This window comes from Hippopotamus amphibius, chromosome 3, assembly GCF_030028045.1.
Source record: "Hippopotamus amphibius kiboko isolate mHipAmp2 chromosome 3, mHipAmp2.hap2, whole genome shotgun sequence".
In the NCBI taxonomy this organism is placed as follows: domain Eukaryota; kingdom Metazoa; phylum Chordata; class Mammalia; order Artiodactyla; family Hippopotamidae; genus Hippopotamus; species Hippopotamus amphibius.
The window spans coordinates 121,760,260-121,770,007 of NC_080188.1; positions in this window are offsets into that span (position 1 = coordinate 121,760,260).

Sequence of the window (9,748 nt, forward strand, 5' to 3'; positions counted from 1 at the left end):
TTCTGAGGGTTGCCTTCTAGTCTTGCTTATGGTTTCTTTTGCTGTGGAAAAGATTTTAAGTTTCATGAGGTCCCTCCAATTTGTTTATTCTTGATTTTATTTCCATGATTCTAAGAGGTGGGTCAAAATAGATCTTGCTTTGATGGGTGTCATAGAGTGTTCTGCCTATGTTTTCCTCTAGGAGTTTTACAGTGTCTGGCCTTACATGTAGGTCTTTAATCCATTTGGAGTTTATTTTTGTGTATGGTGTTAGGAAGTGTTCTAATTTCATTCTTTTACATGTTGCTGTCCAATTTTCCCAGCACCGCTTATTGAAGAGGCTGTCTATTTTCCATTGTATATTCTTGCCTCCTTTGTCAAAGATAAGGAGCCCACATGTGTTTGGGCTTACCTCTGAGTTCTCTATTCTATTCCATTGATCTTCCTTTCGATTTTGTGCCAGTACCATACTGTTATGATCACTATGGCCTTGTAGTATAGTTTGAAGTCAGGAAGCCTGATTCCACCTACTCCATTTTTCCTTCTCAAGATTGCTTTGGCTATTGAGGATCTTTTGCATTTCCATACAAACCATAAGATTTCTTGTTCTATTTCTGTGAAAAATGCCATTGGTAATTTGATCGGGATTGCATTGAATCTGAAAATTACAGTCATTTTCACTATCTTGATTCTTCCAATCCAGGAACATGGTATGTCCCTCCATCTGTTTGTGCCGTCTTTTTTTGTGACATCTTTGCCTGGTTTTGGTATCAGGGTGATGGTGGCCTCGTAGAATGAGTTTGGAAGTGTTCCTCCTTCTGCTATATTTTGGAAGAGTTTGAGAAGGATAGGTGTTAGCTCTTCACTAAATGTTTGATAGAATTCGCCTGTGAGTCCATCTGACCCTGGGCTTTCATTTGTTGGGAGATTTTTAATCACTGCCTCATTTTCTGTACTTGTGATTGATCTGTTCATAGTTTCTATTTCTTCCTGGTTCAGTCTTGGATGATTGAATTTTTCTAAGACTTTATCCCTTTCTTCCAGGTTATCTAGTTTATTGGCATATAGTTGCTTGTAGTAGTCTCTCATGATCTTTTGTATTTCTGTGGTGTCCGTTGTTACTTCTCCTTTTTCATTTTTAATTCTCTTGATTTGCATCTTCCTTTTTTCATGATGAGTCTGGCTAATGGCTTATCAATTTTGTTAATCTTCTCAAAGAACCAGCTTTTAGTTTTATTAATTTTTGCTATTGCTTCCTTCCTTTCTTTTTCATTTCTTTCTGCTCTGATCTTTATGATTTCTTTCCTTCTGCTCACTTTGGGGTTTCTTCATTCTTCTTTTTCTAATTGTTTTAGGTGTAAGGTTAGCTTGTTCATTCGATACTTTTCTTGTTTCTAAAGGTAGAAGTGTATTGCTACAAACTTCCCATTTAGAACTGCTTTTGCTGCATCCCATAGGTTTTGGGTTGTTGTGTTTTCATTGTCATTTTTTTCTAGATATTTTTTGATTTCCTCTTTGATTTCTTTAATGATTTCTGGGTTGTTTAATAGTGAACTGTTTAGCCTCCATGTGTTTGTATTTTTTGCAGTTTTTTTCCTGTAATTGATAACTACTCTCATGGCATTGTGGTCTGAGAAGATGCTTGATATGATTTCAATTTTCTTGAATTTGCCAAGGTTTGATTTGTGACCCAAGATGTGATCTATCCTGGAAAATGTTCTATGTGTGCTTCAGAAGAAAGTATATTCTGTTGTTTTTGGATGAAATGTGCTATAAATATCAATTAAGTCAAGATGGTCTAATGTGTCATTTAAAGCTTGTGTGTCCTTATTTGTTTCCTGTTTGGATGATCTGTCCATTGATGTAAGTGGGGTGCTCAAGTCTCCCACTATTATTGTGTTACTGTCTATCTCCTCTTTTATGGCTGTTAGCATTTGCCTTATGTATTGAGGTGTTCCTATGGTGGGGGCATAGATATTTACCATTGTGATATGTTCTTCTTGGATGGATCCCTTGATCATTATGGAGTGTCCTTCCTTGTCTCTTGTAATAGTCTTTACTTTTAAGTCTAATTTGTCTGATATGAGTATTGCTACTCCAGCTTTCTTTCGACTTCCATTTGCATGGAATATCTTTTTCCATCCCTTTACTCTCAGTCTGTATGTATCCCTTGGTCTGAAGTGGGTTTCTTGTAGACAGCATATAGAAGGGTCTTGTTTTTGTATCCATTCAGCCAGTCTATGTCTTTTGGTTGGAGCATTTAATCCATTTTCATTTAAAGTGATTATTGACATGGGTGTTTCCATTACCATTTTCTTAACTGTTTTGGGTTTGTATTTGTAGGTGTTTTCCTTTTCTTGTGTTTCCTACTTAGAGAAGTTCCTTTAGCACTTGTTGTAAGGCTGGTTTGGTGGTGCTGAATTCTCTTAACTTTTGCTTGCCTGTAAAGCTTTTGATTTCTCCATTGAATCTGAAGGAGATTCTTGCTGGTTACAGTATTCTTGGCTGTAGGTTGCTATCTTTCAGGACTTTCAGTATATCCTGCCATTGCCTTCTGCCCTGCAGAGTTTCTGCAGAAAGGTCAGCTGTTATCCTTATGGGTTTTCCTTTATATGTTATTTGTTGCTTTCCTCTTCCTGATTTTAATATTTTTTCTTTGTGTTTAATTGTCATTAGTTTGATTAATATGTGCCTTGGTGTGTTTCTCCTTGGGTTTATTCTGTATGGGGCTCTCTGTGCTTCTTGGACTTGGTTAATTATTTCCCTTCCCATGTTGGGCAAGTTTTCCACTATAACCTCTTCAAATATTTTCTCAGACCCTTCCTTTTTGTCTTCTTCTGGGATTCCTATAATTCGAATGTTGGTGTGTTTTATGTTATCACTGTGGTCTCTGAGACTGTCTTCTATTCTTTTTATTCTTTTCTCTTTTTCCTGCTCTGTGGCATTTATTTCCCCCATTCTATCTTCCAACTCACTTATTCGTTCTTCTGCCTCAGTCATTCTGCTGGTTATACCATCTAGAGTGTTTTTAATTTCAGTTATCTTGTTATCCATTGCTGTTTGTTTTTCTGAGTTCTTATGAACTGTTTCTTGTACTTTCTCTATTTTGTTATTGAGATTTTGTATCATTTTTACTATCATTACTCTGAATTCTTTTTCAGGCATTTTCCCTATTTCCTCTTCATTTATTTGGTCTTGTGGGTTTCTTTTCCTGCTCCTTTGCCTGCATGGTGTTTCTTTGTTTCCTCATGGTAATCCAAACTTCTGGGGTTGCTTGTCCTGGTGATAGAGGGGTTTATAGAAGACTGTCCAAGCCCCAGACTAACGTCCAAGTGTTGGGTTAAACAAATAGTAAGTCTAGGAAACACATAGATGTATAAGACACACAATTACTGAATCCATTAGGACAGAAGGCTCTGGAAAGACCTGACAGAAGAACCTCAGGGTGCTATCAGATACTCAAAGGGAAACCCAACAGAAATTGAAAACCAAAACAGAACAGGACAGGAACAAAAGCAAAAATAAACAAACAAAAGAATAACATCTTACACATACAAACACTAATGCAGGGAGATTTTGTGCTAGGATCAAATATAAAAAAGAACTAGAGTACCCTCAGACAGAATGGAGATTCTCAGAATCAAATTAGTCAATTTTACTAAGAACTAAGATAAAGACAAAAACCTAATATTAAATACCAAGGTGGTGGGTCATCTGAAGAATAGAGCAAGGAGTCTGAGCAGATCGATAGCATTGCTTATAAGTATGTTAAGATAAAATAAACTAAAACTGGATGGAAGACAGGGGAACAGAAGAGCATAGTGTGACTGGAAATATGCAAATAAAAAGAAAGGAATAGAAATGTATAAAAGATAGAGATGAAAGGAAGGTAGGAGAGATATATTGTCCATACTACAAAAACTTAGCTAGAAATAGAAGTGTATAAAAAGGCAAAATAATAAAAATAGAATAAAACATAGAATTAAAAAATATGTTATAAAACTTGTAGATCCCTTAGGACTAAGATCATTATTAATAAAGGGGGAAAAAAAACCAGAACTGATCCCAGAATGGACCAGTTCAATAGAATTGATACCAATATTTCTGTTTCCCAGAATGGACCAGTTCAATAGAATTGATACCAATATTTCTGTATACAGAGTCTCAGCTGTAAGTGTCCTTCTACTCACCTTGGGTTTTTTGTATTATTCTGTGACCAGCAGAGCTTCCTTTATTGTTCGTTTGTAAGCATTGGTGTGTGGGGAGTGAGAGGGTACAATAGTGGCTCCTTCCCCTGGGAGTGAGTGAGCAGTGGCGCACTGTTGTTTCAGTCGGGCTTGGAGGGTGCCTGTTGCAGAGGGTTGCTGGTGGCTCAGGTGTAAACAGACAGTCTCAGAGTTGGGCCTCTCTCCTGCTTTTTTTTTTTCTTCTTCTTCTCATCAGCCTCCCTGCTACCAGAATTCCAAACCTGCTCTCAGCTGCTTTCCAGGGCCATATACTAGCCCCTCCCAAGGGCCTGAGTGTATGTGTTATCCCTGAGTGCCTTAAGTGGCCCACAGGGGTCCCTCCACTGCCTGTTGCAAGAGCCAAAAGAGACAGAGAGAGGCTATTCCCATGGCTCCTCCCCCCGCCCATGAGCCTGCCGCATCCAGCTGCCATCATGGCCGGGCATCTCTCAGGGACAGGCTCTCTTTGTCACGGACCTCTTCCCTCCTGTCCTCTCGGTCCATCACCTTACTGGCAACAATTTTCCTCACCCTGAAATAGCCCTCCAGTTCCCATGCTCCCATTCCCGGACCCTCTGTTCAGCTGTGAATCGACATCTCAGTCTGGGAATGCTGAGCTGTCGTGCAGACCCTCTGTGTGTTTCTCACTCCCTCCCGTCTGCCACAGCTCAGCAGCTTCACCCTCTTTGAGCCATCGTAGATGCCTCCCTCCCAGTTATGTCAGGATCCTTGAGGTCCTTTCTGATGTCTGAGGTCATCTGCTGGTGTTCAGTTGGTTCTCTGTGGGAATTATTGCGTCTTTTGGTGCATTCCCAATGCATCTGTGGAGAGGGATGCACTCCACATCCCTCTACTTCACCGCCATCTTAGCATCTTGACAATTCCTTTTCAAGTAGTTACTTGAATGGGATCCCTTTTTTTCTAGTTAATACTCGCTCCTCTGACACCCTCCAGCCAGAACCTCCATGCTCTTCTCCCAGCTCCTCTGTAGTATACTTTGAAGTCAGGAAGCCTGATTCCTCCAGCTCCATCTTTCCTTCTCAAGATTGTTTTGACTATTGAGGGTCTTTTGCATTTCCATACAAATCACAAAATTTCTTGCACTAGTTCTGTGAAAAATGCCATTGGTAATTTGATAGGGATTCTGTTGAATCTGTTAATTGCGTTGGGTAGGACAGTCATTTTCACAATGTTGATATTTCCATCAAAGAACATGGTATTTCCCTCCATCTCTTTGTATCATCTTTGATGTCTTTCATCAGTGTCTTCTAGTTTTCTGCATACAACACTTTTGCTCTTTAGGCAGGTTTATTCCTAGGTAATTTATTCTTTCAGTTGCAATGGTAAATGGGATTGTTTCTTTAATTTCTTTTTCTAATCTTTCATTGTTAATGCATAGGAATGCAAGAGATGTCTGTGCATTCATTTTGTATCCTGCTACTCAACTAAATTTATCATTTAGTGCTAGCAGATTTCTGGTAGCTTCTTTAGGGTTTCCTCAGTATGAAATCATGTCATCTGCAAGGAGTGACAATTTTACTTCTTCTTTTCCAATTTGGATTCCTTTGATTTCATTTTCTTCTCTGATTGCTGTGGCTAAAACTTCCAGAACTATGATGAATAATAGTGGTGAGAGTTGGCACCCTTGTCTTGTTCTTGTTCTTAGAGGGAATGCTTTCAGTTTTTCACCATTTAGAATGATGTAGGCTGTTGGTTTGTCATATATGGCTCTTATCACACTGAGGTAATTTCCTTCTATGCTCACTTTCTGGAGATTTTTTATCATAAATGGATGTTGAATTTGTCAAAAGCTTTTTCTACATCTATTGAGATGATCATATGGTTTTTATCCTTCAATTTGTTAATATGATGCATCACATTGATTGATTTGCATATATTGAAGAATCCATGATTCCAGGAATAAACCCCACTTGATCATGGTGTATGATCTTATTAATGTGCTGTTCGATTCTGTTTCCTAGTATTTTGCTGAGGATTTTCTGCATCTATATTAATTGATGATATGGACCTGTAATTTTCTTTTTTTGTGTCATCTTTGTCTGGTTTTGGTATCAGGGTTCTGGTGGCCTTGTAGAATGCATTTGGGAGTCTTCTTCCTTCTGTTTATTTTGGAAGAGTTTGAGGAGGATAGCTGTTAGTACTTCTCTAAGTGTTTGATAGAATTCTCCTATGAAGCCATCTGCCCTGGACTTTTTTAACCACCTCTTGACTGCACTCCTTCTCATTACTGAGGACGCCCACAGGCTATCTCTCTGGGTGTGCATCTCTGCCTTGTTTCTGTCTTAACTAAACAAAGTGTTTCTCTGTGTGTTCTCCCACTTGTTGTTATGCTATGTCTCTCATAATAAACTCTGTACCTGCTTTTAGAGTTTTGGCCTTCATAAGAATTGCATTTTCCACTGCAGACAAGAGCCAGGGAAAAATAACTTCTAGCCTCTAGCTGTTGCTGGTCTAGTGGCTAGGACTTCTAGTTTTCATGAAGGAAACCCAGGTTCAATTTCTGGACAGGGGATTAAGATCTCACTTCACCCCACTGCTCACTGCTGCCTCTCTGGGATCAGCTATTGCTGAAACCCAGGAATTCAAGGTAAACAGCAAGTTTTGCTGAAACAGCTGTCTGGAGACTTCTGACTTTCACACTCTCACCCATGAGAACTTGCTTGCTCTCACCTCTCTGCTTTGTTCTCTTTCCAAGACCTGCAGGGCTTCATCTCGGCTCTCTCAGTTCAGGAGTCCAAGGGGTCTCTCTCACTTTCACTCTCACTCACACTCTCTCTCATTCTTTTGCTTAAACTCTCCTCTCTCTCCAACCTCCTCCTCCTCCTCCTTCTCTCACTCTCACTCTCTCTCTCTCTCTTTCTGCCTAAACTACAACTCCAAGGATGCCCCGCACCCAAGCAGTTCTTTTTTATCAGCAAGAAATTCACCTGGAGCATGAGCTCAATATCGGAGGCTCTCTCCTACCAATTGTGCCCTGCTATGCACCACACTTTATTTCTTGGGCAAGAAAAATTACCTCCCAGAGTTTCCACTGCCTTCAAGTGCCTTCTCCACAAGCAGCCTCCCAGGTGCACACCCCTCTCTTTGCTTTTTTTCCTGTGATTTTCTAACCTACTCTACTCAGGAAGCAAGGTTTTGTTTCACCTAAGTCTTATTTCTCCTTCAATTATACCTTAGATTCCACACAGAGTGATAGATTTGGGGTTCCTCTGCTGATTAATCTCCCACCTGATTCTGTGTCCAAAGATCCTCTATGAGAAAATTCCCATCTCTCAGCCCTCAGATCCCAAACCCTGTGGCACTTTCCGTTGTGACCAACTCCAGCTCTTCCAGGAGTTCCGCCTTCACTCCTGGCCTTAGCAGCCCATACCCTGTAATAGACTACCTATTGGGCTAGCCACTCCCAAAAAACCTATGTCCTAGGCTTTACAGATTCTCAGTCCCTAGGAATACACTCCAGAATAGTAAGCCATATAGACAAGGGATCACTCCTTAGAAAATTTCTGGTAAGCAGTCTGCACTGGTTCAAAAGCCCTTCTCTGTTCCTGCTGGGTTGAGTGCCTTGCCTGAGGCTTCAATGGGGCCATAAATATCTGGTCAGGATTCAGTGGGCAAATATACTTAAAATCCCACCAGGTTTAAAGGGAATTAAGGGGACTCCCACATCCCTTCAGGCACCAGCCCTGAGTAAACATTTCTAGGATGCTGAATTCCATTCTAGGAGCTCTGCCTTGTTCTTGGTTGCAGGTTATTTAATATGGGAGGATCCCCTTTCTAAGCCACAGGAACTGAGAAAAGAGAAAAACTTAGATTATACTGTAGCCGTGCATAGCCTTTATTTAAGTTGGGGGATGGTAAAGTGTCCTGAAAATGGGTTTTTTACAATTAGACCTGTATTGCCACAAGATGGGAAAATGGGCTGAGATTCGCTTTTGTTCAGAACTTTATCCTACAATCATAAGCCTCAGGAATCAGAAGAACACGCCTAACATTCTAAAGAATCCCCTTCTAACATCTCCCAATGCTCAGTGGTTGGGACCCAGCTTCCACCACTCCTGAAATTTCCCTTACTTATTCAGGTTCTTCTGATCAAACAAAAACCCCACCGCCCCAGAAGGACAGTCCCTGCTGGGACAACATTTTATCGGCCAGGCTGCCCCTGTTTATCACAGCCAATTTTAGTACTACCTTCTTAAAACTGTAGCTATGAAACCATGACTACAAAAAGAGAAGGATGACTTTTAATAGTGTGGACACAATATTCTTTAGATTCCGGAGAAAATTGGTTAAGATAAAAATTTTTTACATGACAAAACCAGTTCTTTTTGCATGTGCAATTAAAAACAGCTTACTTGTTAAAATATTTTTTCAGAATTCTGACCCTGAGAGAACAAAAATATGCTTAGGAGAAAGCTTGAAGTTAACTCCTATGAGGCCCTTGAGATACAATCACAGCTCATTTTGCCTGAGACTTCAGCCTTCAGTTGATTAATACAATTTCAAGCCAAGGGAAAGAAAATGCAGGAGGGGAGGAGGCCAAAAGGCATTTTCAATCTATAGCAGAAACTATGAGATCTCTGTCTGTCTGGATATATGTGTATGTCTCAGTATGAGTCTTTGTCTTTGGATAACATTGCTGACGTTAATTTGTAAATGAGCTCTATTCAGTTGGCTTAAAGAAAAGTAAGCACTTACAAATCTAACAGTTCTATATACAACAGAAATTAGGCTGAATAAATTTCAGGTTGACGTGAACTGGGAAATATTCAATATTAAATTAATACCTGGCATTAATCTTTGTTAATCTACTTAATATAGACATGTCCTTAAAGTCATCAGCATTAAGTGTAACACTTTCATTGTGCCTAGGTTTAATATAAGCTATCTGTAGCAAATTTGTCTGCAAAGAAAATAATTCAATGTAAAGAAAAGTTTAGGGAAAAAATGCAAATGAGAAAAGAGCTTTGGGTGAACTTTTTAGGAATAAAACAAGATACTAAAACGTTAATTACTGAATATTGCCTTCCTTTTACAGATAAACAAAAGGTTTAAAGCTATTAATAACTGTGTTTGGTGCCCCACTGAGATGCTTTATCCTATTTGATTGAGTGTTTTCAACACTTTTGATATTGCATGTTAATCATTTGCTTATGTAGGTATTCTAGAAATTATTTGGAGTTCCTAAAATTCAGAAATGTCCCAATAAAACATTATCAGTCACATTTCTAGTTATTATCTAAAAATGCTGTATGTCCCAATGGTAACCAAGTAACTTTATCATTTGCATTGTAATCAGATTTTAAATGTGCCTTCCCATGGCTTTGATCATTATACACAGCTATGGTTTCAATCTGATGCCTTTGCAAAGGTTCTACCTTTTCAAGATTAATAAAAAGAATTTTCTAAGATTAAATACAAATGAATTAGGTACATAAATATGTTATTAACAGCATGCTGCTACCAGATTGGAATTTGGTTTTCACTCTCTGTTAAGAAAACAAAGTTTTCTTGGAATGCCACTT